At 38.2% G+C, this 22,703-nt stretch overlaps 1 protein-coding gene and 1 long non-coding RNA gene across 2 annotated transcripts in view; one reads left to right on the top strand and one right to left on the bottom strand.

Moving 5' to 3' along the window:
* Positions 1-407: 407 nt before the first annotated feature.
* LOC120518713 lies at positions 408-5,707 on the bottom strand. Its single transcript, XR_005631285.1, has 4 exons — positions 5,341-5,707; positions 2,013-2,148; positions 1,272-1,784; positions 408-665 (listed from the first exon to the last, which is right to left on the bottom strand). It is a non-coding gene; the product is annotated as an uncharacterized LOC120518713 (long non-coding RNA).
* Positions 5,708-14,965: 9,258 nt separating this feature from the next.
* LOC120535839 (CD151 antigen-like) overlaps positions 14,966-22,703 on the top strand; it is a 145,327-nt gene continuing 137,589 nt past the window's right edge. The window contains exon 1 of the mRNA XM_039763954.1: positions 14,966-15,200. The gene's annotated coding sequence lies outside the window, so the exon portion shown is untranslated. The remainder of the gene's footprint in view (positions 15,201-22,703) is intronic.

Raw genomic sequence — 22,703 nt, 5'->3', positions numbered from 1 at the left:
GGCTTCAAACTCCAGCCAGTTTCTTAATGAGGAGCCAATTCTTGCTGTTAATTAAACCCGTTATTTAATTCCACAGCTTGTTGTTGCTCTCATTTTGCCACAGCAGACATTTCCTGTTGATTTTCTGTTTTGCATAAGAACATCGTCAAAGTGTTTTGGTGAGTTGAGAGATCAACCTTACTGAGACCGTCACCTTTCTTTATGTTCAGATATTGTGTGATGTGGCGGCTTTTGTGTCTCGTTATTGTTTGGCTGCTAATTAAGGAAAAAGAAACAACTAAAGGGCCTGAGTCAAGTTAATTAAAAGAAGTTAATTAGCAGCAAAAGCTGGTCGCTAATTAAGAAGATGGTTAGAATGAAAACCTGCAGCCACTGCGGCCCATCAGGACTGGAGTTTGACACCCCTGTTCTAGATGATCCATAAGAAGTTGTAGAAATTCTCTTCTTGGCCCACCAAGGTCAATGGCCTCCTCCGATTTTCCAAAATCATCAGAGAATTTTACACAAAGGCTGTTGTATGGACTAAATGTTTTTCTTCTAACCCTCTTATGGCCCCATCCCATACATTATGACGATTTATATGTAGCTTTGACGTTGAGCACGTAGTGATCTTTTGAGCCAATTCTTGGAGACTATCACAAGCTGTCTTTTCCACTTGATTACTCCTTAAGAAAAGAAAAAGAAAAATACAAATTTAGAAAGTAATGGTAATATATTCTGTACAAAAACATAGCACTTTTTCCACAACCTAAATAAATAATACACTACAAGATAATGCAGCTGTGCCCTGTGGTGGGCTGGCACCCTGCCCAGGGTTTGTTTCCTGCCTTGTGCCCTGTGTTGGCTGGGATTGGCTCCAGCAGACCCCTGTGACTCTGTAGTTAGGATATAGTGGGTTGGATAATGGATGGATGGATAATGCAGCTAATTCCACTTCTCTGGTTTTCTTACCACACGCCAAGAATATGCCCAAAATGTTGGGTTGACTGGTGACTCTGAATCAGCCCTGGGTATATGTATGACACCCCATCCACCTGCTTTTTGAACAATGCTACTAAAACACACATTGGCTTAGGCAACCCAAAGATGGATTAATCAGGTTAATAAATTGATGGATGGAACTTTAGTGTGAGAAAGTTACTAATTTCACATTAAATGTTATCATAAACTTACAGTAATTTATTAACTTCCAGTACATTATAAAGGCATACATTTTAAAATTCAAAAAATACACATTGTTTGCAATGACTTTTTTATATCAAATGACATACATCATTTGGTCTCCCAAGCTGGCATTTATAGCTACATTGATGTCATCTGAATTCACAGAGCTGTCATCATCATCTGGTAACCACTAGACGTAGTTTGCATAAACATGTTCAACCATCAAAGTGTGCACATTTTCAGAAATAATTGTTGAATCTTGTGGCTCTTCAGTATAGGATGTAGTGCTGGAGGATAAGATAAAAACTGGATCATGACCAATATTTGTTGAATGGCCTCCACTTATTTCTGAACAAACTGCAATACTACAATTGATGTTTGATGCAGCTGAAGATTTTTGATGCAAAATTGTTGGTTCAGGCAATGCAGCATCACTGATTGTTAAGGTTATTTTGTCACTGTCTTGAATGTGTATACTGGGAATCTGAAATATAAACAACTTCATTTACAACTCTTTGCCCAGAATGTGTTTTGCTTTCCGGTTTAGACTGTGGTGTACTGGTTATGCAGTTTTCTGAGTCTACCATGATATCCTCATTTTCGCTGCATGTAGTACATTCCTAAAAAACAAAAATAATAATAATGAAATGAAAGTTGCCCAATTGTTATATCCATTCATTCACTAGTTCAGAAAAGAGGCCTGTAGACTTTACAGTACTGTGCCAAAGGCATATTTTGTTCTTAACTATTACAAGATCTTTTGCCATCATAATAACAAAACTAAAATATCACATAACTCCTACATGATAGAACACTGACAACTAAACAGAAAGTAAATTTTTACTCACAATCAATGCCTTTGAAGGTCTGATGTAAATAGCTTCCTGGTGAAACACTTTATGTATCATCAGACTATTAAGTTGCTGTGTTTCAGACAATGTGGGTTCAACTAGTTTGTTTCCACATCCTATTAAAATCTGAAAACTAGACAGTAACAAAAACACAATTTTTAACTGTAATATACTGTAGACCATAGAAATATTTACAAAGTTAACATTTCTATGCCTGTTTGTTAAAATTAATAAGTCTGCCAAATTATATATACACATTTATGTGAAATTAAACTACTCCATGTGTGCTAATGTGGAACAAACTTCAAAAGAACTCCATCAATTACCTACTATTTTGTCCTTTGAACATAAAAATAACAATTACAATTACAAACTCACTTTACAGTATACAGGGAAAAATGTGACACTAAGGTTGAAGTTGTGATTTTGAAAGACAACTCAGTTACTGCATTTTACAGAGCAAACTGTATAAAACACATACCTGACATCTTATGGTATTTTTCCACAGAAAGCTTCACGAATTGTTTCCTTTACAGTTGTGCTATCCCAGTGTTTATAAAACTCGAATGCACTCAAGATGTGCCCACTTTCATGCAATATGTGCTTGCTGCTCTGTTTTAACACTTTATCATGCATTGGATTTGGAATCAGTATTATATCTTTGTGAAAAGCTGGGTGTGAAATATTTGGTGTTTTTGACCTATATATTATATATATATATATATATATATATATATATATATATATATATATATATATATATATATATATATATAACTGCTCAAAAAATTAAAGGAACACTTTGAAAACACATCAGATCTCAATGGGAAAAGAAATCCTCCTGGATATCTATACTGATATAGACTGGATAATGTGTTAGGAACGAAAGGATGCCACATCGTTTGATGGAAATGAAAATTATCAACCTACAGAGCCTTGAATTCAAAGACGCCCCAAAAATCAGAGTGAAAAATTATGTGGCAGGCTAGTCCATTTTGCCAAAATTTAATTGCAGCAACTCAAAATTGTACGCAGCACTTTGTATGGCCCCTGTGTTCTTGTATAAATGCCTGACAACATCAGTGCATGCTTCTAATGAGATGACAGATGGTGTTGGGGGATCTCCTCCCAGATCTGGACCAGGGCATCACTGAGCTCCTGGACAGTCTGAGGTGCAACCTGGTGGCATTGGATGGACCAAAACATAATGTCCCAGAGGTGTTCTATTGAATTTAGGTCAGGAAAGTGTGGTGGCCAGTCAATGGTATCAATTCCTTCATCCTCCAGGAACTACCTGCATACTCTCACCACATGAGGCCAGGAATTGTCATGCACCAGGAGCCACTGTACCAGCATAGGGTCTGACAATGGGTCCAAGGATTTCATCCTGATACCTAATGGCAGCCATGAAGGTGCCTTTGTCAAGCCTGTAGCAGTCTGTGCGACCCTCCATGGATATGCCTCCCCAGACAATCATTAACCCACCACCAAACTGCTCATGCTAAATGATGTTACAGGCAACATAATGTTCTCCATGGCTTCTCCAGACCCTTTCACTTCTGTCACGTGCTCAGGGTGAACCTGCTCTCATCTGTAAAAAGCACAAGGCACCAGTGGTGCATCTGCCAATTCTGGTATTCTATGGCGAATGCCAATCGAGCTGCATGCTGCTGGGCAGTGAGCTCAGGGCCCATTAGAGGACATGGGGCCCTTGGGTCACCCTCATGAAGTCTTTTTGATTGTTTGGTCAGAGACATTCACACCAGTGGCCTGCTGGAGGTCATTATGTAGGGCTCTGGCAGTGCTCATCCTGTTCCTACTTGCCCAAAGGAGCAGATACTGGTCCTGCTGATGGGTTATGGACCTTCTATGGCCCTCTCCAGCTCTCCTAGAGTAACTGCTTGTCTCCTAGAATCTCCTCCATGCCCTTGAGACTGTGCAGGGAGACACAGCAAACCTTCTGGCAATGACACGTATTGATGTGCCATCCTGGAGAAGTTGGCCTACCTGTGCAGTTATCGCCTCATGCTACCAGTAGTGACACTGACTGTAGCCAAATGCAAAACTAGTGAAGAAACAGTCAGAAAAGATGAGGAGGGAAAAATGTCAGTGGCCTCCACCTGTTAAACCATTCCTGTTTTGGGGGTCATCTCATTGTTGCCCCTCTAGTGCATCTGTTGTTAATTTCATTAACACCACAGCAGCTGAAACTGATTAACAACCCCCTCTGCTACTTAACTGACCAGATTAATATCCCATAAGTTTCATTGACTTTATGCTATACTCTGATTAAAAGTGTTCCTTTAATTCTTTTGAGCAGTATATATATATATATATATATATATATATATATATATATATATATATATATATATATATATATATATAGTATATATATACAAACATATATTAATTATACTTTAATATAGTATTCTGATAATTTTCTTTCCACAAATATAACAAACCATGCAGCATATATGCACTGTAAATGAAAATACTTCCATTATTCCACAGCTTATATACTGCAGATATGGCAGTCCTTCCTTTGAGCATATCAAAAAATATAACATTGCATTTTTAAAACAAGTTTATTGTTTAACATATTTTAAAATACATAATTAATTTAAATAATTCAGAAGCCAGATTAAACAACCCGTGTTGAAGTTCCCATTAAGCATCAAATAAAGCAATTTATTTTGAGGAATACGTTCACAAAATTAATAGCCTGCCCAATTTGTTTTGTATAATCCTTCTAAAGATAAATGTGAAACAATACTGGATATTATCAACCTCTCGCAAAGGGTTACAGTATATGCTTATTTCACTAAAACATAAACATTAACATGACTGTAGACATTTCACCTGTATGCAAATTACAATTTTCAAACACAGAATACTTTTAGTGTTCTGAAAGAATATTTTGGTAAAGGTTGTTTACGCAGGTCTGTCAAACAATTGGGAACGCACTCAGCATTTATTTTGATGTCCATACATCTACTTTTTAGAAACTAGAAATAATACATTGCTTCTGTATGAGATCATAATTTTAGGCAATGAATTCCTTATTTGTAAGGAATTCCTTATTTCTCATTTGTCTTTTGCACTACGTTTCCCTTTGTCTTCTTTAAAGTAATTTTTAGACTCTCTTTTAAGAAGCAAACCAGGTTTCATAATGACTTACAAACCATGCAACCATATGTCATTTTACTTTGCACAGAAATAAAAAATTCTCGACATTTTCCTACAATGACCCTCTGCTGACAGTCGTGGAATTGGGTATAGTTCTAAAGCTATATTATTTATAAATTACAATTTGTGAGATTACCTCGGAGGTTTTCTTGTTGTTTGAAGTGTTTTCTTAGAAAATATCGAGGAAATTGTGAAGAATTCATCAAACTGCTTTCTGTATTTCCAGGTGAGGGTAGTGGACCTAGGGTTACCACTTTTAATACAAAAAAATAAGGGACGCGCAATTTCATTCTCAAATACGGGCCGATTCCGTATTTTAAAGGACGGGTGGCAACCCTACAGAACGCTCTCCGACAAATTGTGCAGTAGGCTTGATAACAATTTCCGCTAACACTCTGCAGCCAAGTATTTGTTTCCTCCCACTCTCTGCGGTATTTTTGCAGCCGCTTGCGTTTAAGCTCTGAAACTTTAAGACGAGGGTGTTACCTGGAGTAGCATCTGCCATTTTTTTAATATTACTCTCTGCCAACACTTTACAGACTCTACTTAAAAGACCCGCCCTCCTCACTGGACAGTTAAAAAGACCAATCAAACTAACGATGACATCAAGGATTACCCAATCAAAAGTAGGAAAGGAGGCATCTTCATAAAATGCGTGTGGGATGATTTGCATGAGACGCTGCTTTAAAAAAATGACAAAAAAATACGGGACAAAACCGTTCCGTATTGATTCAAAACGGGACGCGCAATTTCATTCTCAAATACGGGACGATTCCGTATTTTAAAGGACGGGTGGCAACCCTAAGTGGACCCCGAGAAAAAGATGTCTCATTTCATCCCTAACGCTCCAGTTTACTGGTCTTATGTTTTCTGCTTGTGTTGAGCTGCTTCCTCCCTCCTGATAAAGCATCACTGAGAGCTCTGCGTATATCTTCTCTCTCCATTATCTGCTCTACTAAATTTTCTGAATTTCCTACCATTACTCCTAAAATGTATAAAGTAAACCTATTGAAAAATATACAGTTAGTACATTAAAAAGAGCACATGCACTGCAATATTTTTACTTTTTTGTTTAAATACGTTAATGTACGTTATTAGTTTAGAAAAGATACTAATCAACTAACAAGAACCGAGACTGACATGGTACACCGGTCAAAAATGTACTATATTCATGTTTGTGAAGCGCTGAAGGCGCAATTCACAAATTCTAGAAAATCGTGTTTCTAAGTTACTTTCATGGACCGTTGACAGCGTTTACCTGTGGTCATTTCATCAAAACTGCGCGAGGTGCGCTGATTAATCTCACTCATGAACGGTGAAGCCATGACTGAATGAATTCCATGCACGGAAACTGATTAAGTGTGTGAGCTAATCCTTGTTTACATAGAACAAACCTGCTCCGAGCAGGTTTGAGGATTTGGATCTGCTGCTATGACAACACATCCAGCAAGAGTTTCGAAAAACCGACAGATCCAGGATCAGGCCAAATCGTCAACAATTACATCCGGCTAAACGAGTAATCCACGTACGAAAAATAGCCGCCGACGTCTGTGTTCTAAGGCTGCAGGTATATTAAATGTTATTGAGGATTTACCGGGATGCTCTATGATTGACGGCGGACAGAAAAAATTGTTAAAATGGTATAGAAAAATACCAGTCGTCAGTTGTATTTTCAGTCGTTTTGGCGTGTTTACTGTATGTTCTGTTACCGCAAAATTCTTCAACTGGGGCTCATCAACAAAGAAACATGGATAGTGATTTAGTAAAGTATAAGTAATAATAACACCCAGTAAGACTTTACAAAGACATTAAAAAGATAGCTCGTTAAAATAAATGTAGCAATCCATTGTCATGCTATAAGTGATAGCTTGCTCTTAAACATTTACACAGGTGTTTTTTTTTCTGGGGATAAAAAGGAAAAAAAAAAAACACGGGAAAGGCTTTATTGTTGAACTCAAATTTCACCTCCGCCCTGTGAGTCATTAAAACAATTGGAATGAAAACGCATGTCACATCCACTGGTCGGGACGCTCGTTTCCATGGCTGCTGCAGAGCCATAGAATGTGTGCCCTCTCACTGCTGATTACAAAATGAACACCGGAGAGGTAAAATTATGCAAAATTGATTTAAAAAGGTCGTAGGTATAGTTTTCTATATAATCTTCTCCACTTTGTGCATCCTATCCCCTACAGGGAACACTCGTTTCCATGGCTGGAGCAGATCCATGGGCTTGTGTGCACACTGTCTGCTGCTTTCAAAATGAACCCTGGATAACTAATATTATCTGAAATCCATGGTAAAAGATTGCTGAAAGTCTTCTACATCACTTTAATGTCTACTGTGTCCCATTGTCCTCTCCACTCAAAGGGACACTCACCTCTACAGCTGAGCTTTTGCCTCAGAGTTGTGAGCCCCAACTGTTGCTTGCAGAATGAACATTAGTCATCCAAAAATGTTATTGGATTGGCTGTTTTTTTCATTATATATTAATATTAATTTATTTATTCATTCAGCCTTTGTTAAAAAAAAGAAGCAGATTTTCCCTTTGAGGACAAATAAAGTTCTATCTATCTATCTATCTATCTATCTGAAATATATGTGACTTTGAAACATTAATATTATTTATCAAATGAAGTACCAAATATCCACTAATACACATTTGTAGGAAAAGTCAATTAAAGAGTCCGACAAACAGTAACTGATATATTAAAACATTGTATTGAATCTGTTCTGACAATTATAGTCTTTTAATTAAAATAATGATTATAATTATCAGAAAACTTAGCCATTTTAATGTCAGCATACAACCAGGCCAGTAACAGCTTTGTGAAATAATATCAGCAGTTTTATAAATTCCAGAATGTACACCGGTAGCACTGGCATGAACTTCCTTACAAGTATCCTTTGTCTCCTAAATGCAACAAATAACTTTCATATTCCTCCTGTTGGCCTGCTTGTCTTTTTTGACAATAGTAAAGGTCATTCCCTTGAAAAAATTATATTCACGCAGCAATTAATAATATGGTTATAATGTAAAACACTTCAAACAAACCTCCAAAATGTACATTTTCTATGTTTAAGTTGACTTCTTCAATGGATCAAACACTTACAACATGGGGCACTACAACACACATACACAAATATCTTTTAGTATTGTTTTAATATAGCCTTGAAAATTGTTAGTATCTGTCCTCTATCCAAGCCACCCATTTACAAAAGAGATTTACAGGCTTGGGCCAGAAGACAAAAAATGAGACGGAAAGAAACGCCACTCTAGTGCTTGCTACAATGACACTTGCTCATACTAGTACAGTTTAAAAGTGCCACCCAACCTGATGCCAACTCTTTCAGATGGGTAGTGAAACCCGGAAAATGTATTAATGGACACAGGGAAAAAAGTTAAAAGACTTATTCTGACAGTGGACAAGTTGGGGATTTTTGATCTGTGAAGTGGCAGTAAAAATAAAAAAAATATTTTAAAAACCTGATTACAAAATATATCAAGAAACCTCAGAAGGTATATAATGATTAATTTATGAAAACTCCATAGAATACTTTCTAATACATGTTTATCCTTCAACAGTCATGCTAATGTCAGAATTTGTGTGTTTTATTACCTACTTTGTGCATATATTGAAGCTGTTTTATGGAAAACGCAAGCACACGAGTAAATAATTGTCAGCGGTTACAATTTAAATGTAAATTTGCAGTATATACTGTATCCTGAAATGCCAAATTAGAAATGAGAGGATGATGAAAAGTTACTTTTTTGCTTAATATACTTTAAACAAACTGATCACAAAATTTCCTTATCAGTTTGACTTTGTTGTTGCCCGAGAATGGCACATATCTTGGAAGAAGTCCTATCAGGTTTATTTGGATTTAAAAAAACCCTAAATAATAATACTAATAATAATAATAATATCTTACATTTATATAGCATTTTTCTGGCTACTCACAGCGATTTTCATAGACATACTTAAAAAAAGACAGTGTAAGTGCATGATATTTTTTTTTAATTAAAAATGTTCAATATTGTAGCCTAATTTTTCAGAACAGAATAGAATTCTAAAGATTAACTCTGGCCTGCATGAAAATTAGTATCTCTGCCAGCAGACAGAACAGAGGGCAAAGGCTCCAATGAGGAAATGAGGGCCCCCACCAGTGGATGAGTAAGGACATAGTAGACAAAAAAGTGATATAGAAGACTTCCTTCAATCTTTTTAAATAAATTGTGGACAGTTTTGTAAATCCAGTATTAATTTACAAGCAGAAGACGGGTGCACACATTTCTACAGCATAGACCAAGCTGTGGAAATAAGTGTCTCCTCTGCTAGAAGGGATTAAGAGACACACTCGATATGAAAGTGCTATAAAAGACTGTCTGATAGGCTTATTAAAGAAACTATGCACAATTTCAACTGCCTGGTGTTCATTTTGTAATGGACCACTGCAGATGAGGAATGCCACAGACTGCTACAAATTTTTAAAATACATTTGATGAGTTTTAATCTCCCATGAAAAACGGTGCACAGAACTCCTATGAGTTTTGTAGGATAATTGCACCTGCTGTGAAAATGAGATCCCTCTCCAATGTACAGGGGTGAAAGGGTGGTTGTGATAGGAAATGTATTTATTTATTTATATAGAACTATATTTCATTCCAATAGTTTTAATGACTCACATGACTTTCCGGTGGATATTTTTACCTTTTTTATGTCCAGGAAAAACCACCTGTATAAATGTTTAAGAGCAAGCTGTCACTTATAGCATGACAATGGATTGCTACATTTATTTTAACGAGCTGTCTTTTAAATGTCTTTGTAAAGTGTTACTGGGTGTCGAGCAATGTATTATTATTACTGATATTTTACTAAATCTTACTATCCATGTCTCTTTGTTGATGAGCTCCGTTGAAGAATTTTTTTCTTTACTGACCGCCCTCAATCACAGAGCACCCCGGTAAAACGTCAATAGCGTTTAATATACCTGCAGCCTTAGAACGCAGACATCAGGACATCGCTGCGTGTGCATGTTTACTAACAGATATGACAGCATTTTGCACGGAGCATGCGTTAAAACAAAAAACAATCGGCGCACAAAGGCACGCGAACAAGAGGAGTTCCACAGCAATTACATCTCATTGCACCTAAGAGAAGGGACACTGAATTCTACGAGGCACAGATATTTTAGAGCACCTGTTCAAATATTTATTGATTGATTAAGATCAGTGATTTTCAACGGTTCACATGTGTGCCGTAAGATTTTTTTAAAACAAACTAATTAAAGACTTCTTTGAAGAAATATGACACAAAATAAGTCTATGACACAGATTCTATACTGTTTTATATGATTTTTATATCATTATTTTAATAATATACATACACTTTATGTGAACTATAAAGCAATACATGTATAATTTCAAACCAGTTTACATCTCTCAACTTGTTAAAAATTTGTATATTTTATATATTTTCCTGGCGAGGAGGCGGGTATCTGTGCGAGTGTTTTAAATAATGAAAGGAAAAAAAGTGCTTTAAAATTCGATGACCCCCGTCAACAAAACATGGCAGACAGGCATATGTTACTTGTATAAAATACATGCAATAATGACAATATTGAAGCAATGATGAAGCAAAGGGGAGATGCTAAACTTAGGTGGCCGCATGCTGTGCCTACCCGTAAATTCCAGCCAGTGTATATATCTGAACCGACCTATATATCCAAACAGATCTATCTCAACCAATATATATATCTGAACGGATGTATATATCAGAATGGATCTATGAAAACCAATTTATACATATCTCAACCAATGAATCTGAACCAATGTATACTGTATATCTGAATGGATGTATCCCAACCAAAGTATATATCTGAACCAATATATATATATCTGAATGGATGTATTAAAACCAATGTATCTGAACCAATTTATATATTTCCGAACCAATTTTTTTTCTGAACGGTCCCTGCAGAACTGAAGTTGGGAAACACTGCCCTATACTCTCCATTGTAAAGAGCAAGTGTGGGCAAGACATTTTTTTTAATTTATAAAAAGCGCTTAATTTTAGAACACAATTTTGTGTGGTGAATACATATACAGTATACCATGTTTACTGAAGAAATAACTTCGACTTGAAAAATACCAAACTTATCCTTTAATCTCCTCCATTGTCAACTGGTCATAACCGATTAGTTAATTAATTAATGGGCAGTTATTGTTGGTTCCCATTTATGTTTATTCAGCATCTACCTTGTTCTCCCATGGGTTTTTACAAATCTGTATTTTTATGTGTATTAGTTCTGTATTTAGTAATTAGTATAAATTATAATTGTATTTTAACTGAGAATTGTTCACACACTCAGTGATGAGCACTATGCAAAAATAAGTTGTTTTTTCCTGGATTTGTTTTTGTCATACTCTCTTCTCTGCTGCAAATTGATTCAGTGTGGTCTCACTTTTGCTAGTTCCACTCTGTATCTCCTCTCTCCAGTCAACACAGTTACTAGCAAATTCCTCCCAGCTATTGACATCCGTCTCCATGAACTTGAGCACATTCTTAAAATAGAGGTGGGGGGCAACATTATGTATTGGTCCCAGTTAACTAGAACACTGTACAAAAGATCCCTGGAGATTGTTCTGTCTGACACCTGGTGGACACTGCCAGACTAAAGACGTCAGCACTGCATTGGTAAGGTGTAAACACTGGGGACCTTGGCACATGTAAGGACCTCCTCATTCTGCACATTGTCCTACCAGCTGCACCTCATATTGCACACATGAAGGGCATTTAATGGTATTTTTGTCTGTAATAGAGTGTCCCGGATTCATTGCCATAAAGCTGGTGAGTGATGAGCATATAGGCACTGTAGACAGCCATCTTGGTGTGGAAGGTCAGTTTCATATTGTTCCAGACTCTTGGGATTTTCTGTCTGTTCTTTGTACAAAATGCAACCAGTAAATTTTAGTTTAGAATGGATTTTTTGTCTGTTCTTTGTACAAAATGCATCCAGTAAATTTTAGTTTAGAATTGTAAATGTTTTGGTTTTTGAGGCTAGCAAGGTTGCTTTTGTTGGGCACTGCTTGTGTTGCAGCAGGCCTGTGCGTTTCTCTTCTATCACAGTTCTGAGCTCTGTAAAGTAGGCTTCACATCAGTCTTAAGACTTGCCTTACTTCCTCTTCAACATCTGAAGTACTGTGCAGAGGAGTGTGCCCCCCATGTGGTTCTATCTGTGTTTGGAATCTCCTTCAGGCAGCTTTGTGGAGAGTGCCTTTTCCAGACCTGCTACAAACTTGTTGGCTTTGCTGGGATCCTGAGTATTTCGCATTTCCCCTGATGGCCTGTCTCTGTACATTGTATATCGCAAGTTAGCACTCTGGAACTAGCACATCATGAGCATGTTATTCAGCAGGCACAGCCTGGTAATAACCAGATCTAGCTGGTGCCAGTGCTTGGAGCAAGGATGTCTTCAGGAGACCTGTTGTGGCTTGGCCTGGAAGAAGGTGTTGGTGATGCCCAGATTGTGAAGTGTGTAGAACTCAAGCAATGGCTGCCAATTCTCATTCATACTCCCAATTCCAAACCATCAACGGCAGGTTTGGCAGGATTAATGATCCATTCCCTTTATGGTGAAAAAGTCACCAGGTAGCAAACGGTTGTTCCTGGCTGGGAATAATCTCTGAAATTTATTGTATAGAGTGGTCCAGATCTAATTATCCAATTTTCATTACGCTATAACTTATTAAGTTTATTACATAGAAAATCACCCGAAAAATCCCGGACCATCGAGAAGTGTGCGACATAAAGAATCGTATTTGCGCCGAACTGCAATCGTCCCCGCATAAATCAAAGTCATCCAGACGATCTGGATCTGCATAATTAGATCTGGACCCCCTGTAGAAGTAAGTATAATTAGTCAATTGGTCAAACAGACTGAATGGTTTTAATGGTGCACAGAGAAATAAATGCAATCATGACGCGCTCATAAACACAAATAGCCTGCCTGACTCACTTGAAAGTACGGCGCTCATGTACTTCCATTATTCATGTTAAAATACCTATGCAGAATATATAGGTTATAATTATAATATAGCCGTTATATATGAAAGATTATAAACGGTTAAGATTATTTTAAAAAACGATGTTGTTAAACATAGATTGCACGTTCAAGCGTCTCAGTGCACTCAAACGTTATGGGTTTTCCTATTTGACGGAAACGCTGCTGGTTGTCCCCAAGCCAGTACACTTTGGTGTGCTCCTTCCCAGGAATCAGTGCGCTAAGGCGGCGACTCCGGCAAGGTTTAATTCTGGAGCCGAAATGGCGGTGTCGAGGCTGGGCAATTCCATCCACTAATTTTCAAACTAACATGTAGTATTATAGTCATTATAGTCTCACGAAAAGAAGGAGTCTGGGGCGGAGAACGAAGACAACAGGAGTGGGCACCAAACCATCTCAGGGCACGTTTGCCAATCATGAACTATATTTAATGTGCGTGTATTTTTAATGTGGGAGGACACAAAAGAAACACACACGGGGAACACGAGAAATCTGACAACACCGAGGAGCATTCGGACTCAAAACGGTCATTTCGCCAAACAATACGCCTCTATATGGTCTACTCGTATACAATGAATTGTTACAAATGGGACGAACACTAAATGCCGATTTTTCAAAATAAGTTATATAAGAATATTCCGTAATTAATAATATTTAGTAGTCTGAAAATGTTTGAACTTATGATCTGTTTAATAAATATAACTCTAAACGTTATAAAATGAAATTTCAATAACGCAGAATTCGTTTCCCAGTTGCAAACAAAAAGTTATGTGTTATCAGTATTATAATAAATAACTGCTGCCCGAAAGTGTACATTTTGTCCTTTGGGAGTAAATGAAGTTTTTGTGAAATAGTTCAAATTCTGTATTTTCTTATAGCTAAAAGATGTAATCACATTTTTCGTTACCTCGAATCATATAAACCGCCTAATGGACTGTACAGTATACTTTACAAAGACCCATGTGTGCGCATTCGCCTGAGATTAATTGTTGTCCCGTCCAGGGTCCCTTTGTGGCTGTCGGTCCCAGCAATTTATTTGACTAAAATGGATGGACAGATGGATGTTGCATCTCGGCAACATGATACTTAATACCAATTACCTTGCATTTGCGGGGTGGGTGTAATCGCTGGATTAAAGGTTGTTTTATCGTTATTACTGAAAATTTCTTGGTCATGGTATCATAATTTACGTTTTTGATTTCTCGAAAAATCTTGCCTGAAGAAAGGGCCTGAACTGCCTCGGAAGCTTTCATATTGTAAACTAATTAGTTAGGCAATAAAAGGTGTCACTTTGCTTGACTTCTTAAAAAAAATCACAAAAACAAAATAGTTACATCATTGTGAATATTGTACTTCACGGCCAAAGTTCTGCTTGTTCTAGTAACCGTTCAGACTGATATAAATCTCCACAATGTTATTTTAGAACTAAATTTAATTGAGCTAAACTTTTACTTATGTGTCATTTTTGTCTTTCCTTTTTTGTTGCCTATTTGTTTTTGACATCAATAAAATTTATTACAAAATTGTGTGTATGTGTGCTGCAGATAAAGCAGCTGTTCGTTTAAAAATGTTTTGCTTAAATCAAAAACTAATCCGCGCTGTGATGATACGATCGAGGTTCTTTCATTTTACTGCCCACCATGCGCACTTGTGCCCTCCCACCCTCTCTGAGTCAGTACATTGCAACGTCACGTAAAGCGTGTATTGGATTATGGACACAGGGAGCGGTCAGGAACGTAGTCGGGGAGGAGAGCAACTGTGGGTGCGGATTTGTGCTGCTGTGCGGTTTTTGACTTCAAACACCGAGCCGACCGAGGAGGAACTACAGACAGGAATAAAGAGGCAGAGAGCGGCGATCTGCTGTTGAGGTTTCTCAGTTTCCTCTTGGTGTGGAACGATCGACTGACGAGCCCAGGGTTTACTTTGTGCAAGCAGGTGAGAGGTGGCTCTAATTCTTTTTATGTACGTAGTGCTGCAGAGTAAAGGTACTCTTGGCCAGACATGAGCGTGGCGGCCTGCCTGAGACTGAGCAAGTGAAAAAGCGAATTACGGAGGCGGTTGCTTCAATAGTAAGTACCGAACTGGATGCACCAACCTGTCGAAGATTATCTAGTTTTCGTAGCCTGGAGCAAGACAGGCAAACAAAAAAGTTTCTTAAGCGCCGTCACGACTTGCCCCCGGACATTGTGGGCTGCTTTTTTTTTCTGTTTGCACAAACTAGTTGGCTGCGGAAATTTCTCAGAGTACGTGTTGCCTCGAACACCGTGTAGGGATCTACACGTACACTTTACAGTAACAGCAAATGCAAGTAATTACGACATGCCCACGGACAGCCGTTCACTTTGCGCTCTGTGTACGGTAGACTGCGCTTACTAAATCAGAGTTTAGAAAAGCTTATTTGCTGTTGTCTGTTACAAAATAAATTTATTGGCAATATATATTTTTCACAAAGAATAATTCGCTCTTTAGCCAAAAGGAAGCCCAACATTTTAATAATGTTCTTTTAAGAGAATAAGAAATAATGATTTTTTGTATTTAAAAGTGATAATTGACTGTTAGCGACATTAACTGTTTGAGTGTGTAAAATCTAGTTAGAAGTAAAATCTAAGATTAAGTTGTGGTCGTTCATCCTCTCCTGCTTGTAATAATTTGGTGTTGGTGAAACATCATACAGTCAATGTGGTCTTCTGGCTCAAGAAGTGGACTGTAAACCCCAAGGTCTATAGATTATTCCCAAGAATTGGCTCAGTTTAGTATCCAGAGCCGCTGCTCCCTTAATCCGTTTGTGCACCAGTTGTACAAATATGTACAGGAAAAGAGTGCATGAGATAAGCAAATGAATCTAAACTCACTATTACAGTTTGTTGCTCTTATTAGTTTTATATTGTACAGCGTTTCAAATGGGAAAAACAGCGTTATTTACAGAGATGTTGCTTCATATAATTTATATTGCACAATGGTTAATGTTAATGGTAACATTGCAGTGTAATAAAGGGAAATATCAGTAATATATATAAATATATTTTTCCGCCCACAAACCATTTTATTCCTGTGTGTTAAAGCAACACCTCTGCTTTACAGATGTATGACATCCTGTGCCTATTGTAAGACGACTCTTCAAATTCCATATAAACCTCTCCAGACATTTGTGTTGGATTAATTTGCCCAAGTGTGATGGTGTGAATGGGCCCTATGATGGACTGGCAGCTGTATATTGTACCTGTGCCCAGTTCTTTTGGGAAAAGGCTTTATTCTTTCCACCCAAGTCAAAAAAATGTAATTTTGTACACTCCACTAAATTGTTTTGGTGGGCCGGATCCTATTCTAGGATGATGAGAAGCAGAAAGGGTGGCAGTGCATCATAGGTAATGGACACCCCTGCTCTGTTTAGAATCAAAAAGGTCTCTTTTGGTTAATGTTAAGTGTAGTTAGATGCAAAAAATATAAAAATAATGTGTCTACATCAGGATATCGAAGAATGTTGTGATTGTTTGAGAAAAGTTTCAGAATTTTAGCCTTTGTGCCAATGGCAAATGCTGTTGGTGATCAGCTTGTACTGTACTCCATAAAAAATCTGCAGTGATACTGTATGTGGCAGATTGTTTTGATATACACCAGTACAAAAAACATAACATGTATTATGCATGTTTTATTTTTAACACAATTTCTTTGCTTTTTGCACATGGTAAATTGCTTGGAACTTTATTAAGCTTTATAAATGGTTTTATCTTGTGCTTAACTAATGTACATTTTCCTTATATATAGGCAAAACCTTATGTTGTTGCACATCATTTGAAGTATTGTTTAAATTTATAAAGGCTTGTGACATGATTTGATCTTATCAAAAAAAAAAAACTCTTGAAACGGTACATGTGTTTGAGTTGTATATGCTCAGTTGGCTGTTGCCTGAGGGTGTTGAGTGTAGTATTTATTATCATTAGATTTTAATTTTTTTTTTTTGGCTGTTATTCTACAACGTTTTCCAATGAAATTTTAGCAGCTTGATAAGGTTTACAGGAGCAATTATCATTCTAATAAATTGAGAAAGTTTGTAATATAACTTTACTATATACACACTTTATTGTAAATTAAAAAGTTCCTTGTAATAAACATTGCCTATGTTGAAAGTCTGTGACATTGAAAAATGGCTGCTCTGCCCCTCCCTTGGCATTCTGTAGTGGATTTTGGTGTTGGGTAGAGTCCAAGATTTCGATGAAATTGAAGAAAAGTGTCTGTCTTGATGTATGCCTGCTGATGCCTCCATTACACGTTTAGGAGTGGTCATTTTTTGAAAGAAGAAACAAAATATCAAGAGCCTCCTGCAAAAAGAAAGAAATTTGGGAAAAGTTTTATTAAAGTTGATCACTGCACTTTTTACAGCTATTAGTGAGCAGTATAAATATCCTGTTGGGAGAAAAGTGACATGAGAAGGAGAGAAAGCATGGGAAAGCAAGTTGTTGTTCTCTATGTGATAGAAATTAAAGTAAAAGAGCAACAGCTAGGAGTTTTAATTTTATTTTTCCTCCATAGACTTCTCTTGTAAATAGTGTTTACTTGTTTAAAGTCAACATATCATTTCAGATTTACCTCGAAAACAAATCGGCAGTTTTGCACCAAACTGAGACATATCCCACTGAAGGTTGCAAGGAAAACCAAAGTAGGAGCTTGACTACTAGTGGAACTAATAGAAGAATTTACAATAAAAGTATCTGGATTAGATTTTGGGGCAGTTTAGCCAATTTTAAACTCAAGGAAGCAAAATTTAAACCAATAGAGTATTTAGTATCCCAAGATTATTCTACACGGTTAAAAACATTTAGAGCATACCTTAATAACAGGTTAAGGTTATTTGTGTTTTCTGTTCAATAAAATGAAGTTTATTCTGGCACAAGAGACTGATGGCATGTTGCATGATGTTTGGACATTTTTCTATGCCTTATATACGTGACAGTACTACTACTATTGCTACTGCTGCTAATACTAGTCAACACAACAATCTTAATGTGCTGAATGATTACGTCTCATTTGTATCTTCTTATTACAGGACACTTACAAGTTAAAAAAATGTGTATATTTTTTAAATAAATAGTCAACTTTGCATTATTGCTGAGTTTTCATTTTAATGCTAAAAATGCAGCTTTCAAGTTGACAAGTTTTCTCAGGGGCAAAATTGTCCTTTTTTTCTCAGTGGTGCGTTGTGTATATAGGATGCAGTGAGCTGTTTTTTTTTTTTTTCTCCTCTCTGTAAAATACACATTATGGTTCTTGCCTTCTGGCTTGTACATCCCAGTGTTTATATGTTGTACAGCTTTATTCAAACTATGCTGGTTTTAGAATGATTGCGTACTTTGCTATATTTTCAGGATAATATAATAGAGTGTGGTGCTTTTCGAAAATGGTTTATATCCAGTGTGGCTTACGCTGCAACATTTACTTGGCTGAGCTCTGACTCAAGCTGTTTGTTCTGATGATGTTTTTAAGATGGTGAGACTAGAAGCTGGTCTTTAGTTTCATAATCTAATTCCACCCCTGGTTTATTATACATATTCTAGTAACTCTTCTAAATTAATTTTCCTCTCCATTAGTTTCGAATAGTGTTCTTCATCATATCTTTTAGGATTTGGGCACTTAGTTGGATCTAGAAAACATTTAGTATTTTCTTGCACACAGAATTAAAAGTATTCTCCCACCTATAACAATAAAGTCAAAAGAACAAATTTTTTTTTTTTTTAACCAAAGCAAAAGTTGCAAATGTTCTTCTGGTGTCGAGTTATTAATAAGCTAGTTTAATGAGCTGTAAATAACTTTTTTTTTCTTTGTCTAGCGAGTGTTAATGCTTTGTATTATTTTTGAAGCAAATGTATTTGAGTCAAGAATGCATATTTTCTTCCATCTACCTTTGCATTTTCCATACTTGTATATAATATTACAAAACTCGTAGGGATCAGGAGGCCTGAAATGGAAAGCAAATATTTAAATGATAATTAGAGCTGCTTTAAATGAACTTTTTCTGTACTAGTTGCACGTAATTAAACCTCTTGAAGTCTTTGTACTTGACTTGCCACATGTGAGACAAACCCTATGATAACTGCAGCGCTCCGTTGCAGAGATCACTGTTTCACTGTTGCCTTTGTTGTTAAAGAAACCTACGGTCAAGTTCTAGTTCTATTTTAAGTCAGGTTAGTCATCTGTAAACTTGTAGCTTTTTTATATTAACAGTGCAATGTAAAAAAAAGTCATGTTTGGTGAAATTCTGGTTTGGAATATGAAGGGATACTGTAGGAAGTTCATGTACAGTCTGTGGCTCAGGTTTTAGAAACTGTGGTAGTTTCAAGAGACACAACTTGTAACCTTGGTGCTGAGCCTCATTGGACAGTCATGGAATGGTAGGTATAATTTGGTTCATTCTTTTACAGTCAAACAAGAACCAGCTTTTATTTTTATATATTTTTGTGAAACTACTTTTTTGATGAGTTGCTCCAAAAGTGTAGCAGTACTCGTTACTATAAATTCCATTTAAATGCTTGACATTGTAAGTGTTAAGGCCTTTGAAGGTAGAATTTAAATGCTTGACATTGTAAGTGTTAAGGCCTTTGAAGGTAGAATGAAGCCAGATCACTGTGAAGTAGAGACGGAGGAGTGTGCTGCTTATTTGAAAAATACTGAAACCCATAACCCAGGGGCTTCATGTTTAAAATTATCATTAGATAGATATATCCTTTATAATCCCAAGGGGAAATTCACATAATCCAGCAGCAGCAACAATATTAAAGAGTAATAAAAATGCAGGTAAAAACGGACAATAACTTTGAATAATGTTAGCGTTTACCTCTCCCCAGGTGGAATTGAAGAGTCGCATAGTGTGGGGGAGGAACGATCTCCTCAGTATGTCGGTGAGAAAGGGCAGTGACGGAAGCTGCTCCTCTGTCTGGAGATGACACTGTTCAGTGGATGCAGTGGATTCTCACCGATTGACAGGAGCCTGCTAAGCTCCTGTCTCTCTGCCACAGATGTTAAACTGTCCAGCTTCATTCCTACAATAGAGACTGCCTTCCTAACAAGTTTGTCCAGGTGTGAGGCATCTTTCTTCTTTATGCTGCCTCCCCAGCACACCACCGCGTAGAAGAGGGCGCCACAACCGTCTGGTAGAACATCTGCAGCATCTTATTGCAGATGTTGAAGGACGCCAGCCTTCTAAGGAAGTATAGTTGGCTCTGTCCTCTCTTGCACAGAGCATCAGTATTGGCAGTCCAGTCCAATTTATCATCAAGCGGCACTCCCAGGTATTTTTAGGTCTATACCCTCTGCACACAGTCTCCTCTGATGATCACGGGGTCCATGAGGGGCCTCAGCCTCCTAAAATCCACCACCAGTTCCTTGGTCTTGCTGGAGTTCAGGTTTAGGTGGTTTGAGTCGCACCATTTAACAAAGCTCTTGATTAGCTTCCTATACTCCTCCTCCTGCCCATTCCTGATGCAGCCCACAATAGCAGTGTCATCAGCAAACTTTTGCACATGGCAGGACTCCAAATCATATTGGAAGTCTGATGTATATAGGCTGAACAGGACCGGAGAAAGTACAGTCCCCCTGCAGCGCTCCTGTGTTGCTGACCACAATGTCAGACCTGTAGTTTCCTAGACACACATACTGAGGTCTGTCTGTCTGTAAGATAGTCCACGATCCATGCCACCAGGTGTGAATCTACTCCCATCTCTGTCAGCTTGTCCCTAAGGAGTAGAGGTTGGATGGTGTTGAAGGCGCTAGAGAAGTCCAAAAACATAACACTACCTCTGTCCAAGTGGGAGAGGGATCGGTGTAGCATATAGATGATGGCATCCTCCGCTCCACCTTCTCCTGGTATGGAACTGCAGAGGGTCAAGGGCGTGGCGGACCTGTGGCCTCAGGTGGTGAAGCAGCAGCCGCCCCATGGTCTTCATCACATCTGACGTCAGAGCAGTAGGCCGGAAGTCATTCAGCTCTCTAGGACGTGATACCCTTGGGACTGGGGTGTTACAAGATGTTTTCCAAAGCCTCGGGACTCTCCCCTGTTCCAGGCTCAGGTTAAAGATGCGCTGTAGAGGACTCCCCAGTTCCAGCACACAGGCCTTCAGCAGTCGTGGCGATACTCCATATGGACCCGCTGCTTTGCTAGCACAAAGTCTCCTCAGCTCTCTGCTCACCTGCGCTGCTGTAATTGTGGGTGGGGATGTCTCTCCTATGCTGGTATCAGCAGAAGGATGGTTGGAGGATGCAGTACTCCGAGGTGAGAGTGGGTTAGGTGGTCAAACCTGTTAAAGAAGTTGTTCATTTGGTTTGCTCTCTCCACGTCTCTCTTGATGGTGGCACGCCGCATTTGAGCTGCAGCCAGTGATGATCTTCATCCCATCCCACCCCACACTTCCTTCATGCTGTTATTCTGCAACTTCTGCTCCAGCTTTCTCCTGTACTGCTCCTTCGCCACCCTGAGCTGAACTCGGAGTTCCTTCTGCAAGCGCTTGAGCTCATGCTGATCACTGCGTTTTAAAGCCCTTTTCTTCTGGTTCAAAAGGCCCTTGATGTCAGTTGTCATCCATGGCTTGTTGTTATAATAGCAGCATACTGTTCTGACTGGAACTACAATGTCCATACAGAAGTTGATGTAATCAGTTGTGCAGTCAACAACTTCCTCAATGTTCTCACTGTGTGATCCCTGTAGGATATCCCAGTCCGTAGTTCCAAAGCAGTCTCTCAGAGCCTGCTCTGCCTCAGGGGACCACTTCCTGAATGAGCATGTGGTTGTAGGTAGCTCCCTCACTCTTGGTTTTTAGTGAGGCTGAAGCAGGACCAGGTTATGATCTGCTTTCCAAGGCGCAGGCAGCGGGGTGGCGCTGTATGCGTCTTTAACATTTGCATACACTAGGCCAATAGTCCTATTTCCCCGGTGTTACAGTCCACATACTGGGAGGAGGCAGGTAATGTTTTGTCCAGCGTTACATGGTCAAAGTCTCCAGCGATTAGCACAAGCGCCTCAGGGTGCTGCGTTTGTAACTTAGCAACTGCGGAATGGATGACCTCACAATGTAAATGTAAACAATAAAAACAGTCACGTGTCCAAACGCTCTTGGCAAGTAATAGGGTTGCAAACTTACGGCCAACAGTTCAGTGTTCTTGCAGCAAGTGGAGATTTTAATGATTACATGTCCAGAGTTGCACCATCTTGTATTGACATAGAGAGTGACACCCTGTCCTTTCTGCTTCCCGCAGGTACTTGCGTCTCTGTCCGCTCTGACTGTGCTAAACCCAGGTAGCTCCACGTTAGCTTCTGGGATGTTAGATGATAGCCACGTTTCACTAAAACACAGCAAACTGCATTCTCTGTAGATCCTGACATTTTTCACCAGTGCAGCCAGTTCGTCGATCTTATTTGGTAGTGAGTTCATATTTCCCAGGATCACAGAA

The sequence above is a fragment of the Polypterus senegalus genome, chromosome 1 (assembly GCF_016835505.1).
Source record: "Polypterus senegalus isolate Bchr_013 chromosome 1, ASM1683550v1, whole genome shotgun sequence".
NCBI lineage: Eukaryota > Metazoa > Chordata > Cladistia > Polypteriformes > Polypteridae > Polypterus > Polypterus senegalus.
Note: the sequence above shows the minus strand (reverse complement) of the source record. Positions and strands in the feature narration are given on the sequence as shown.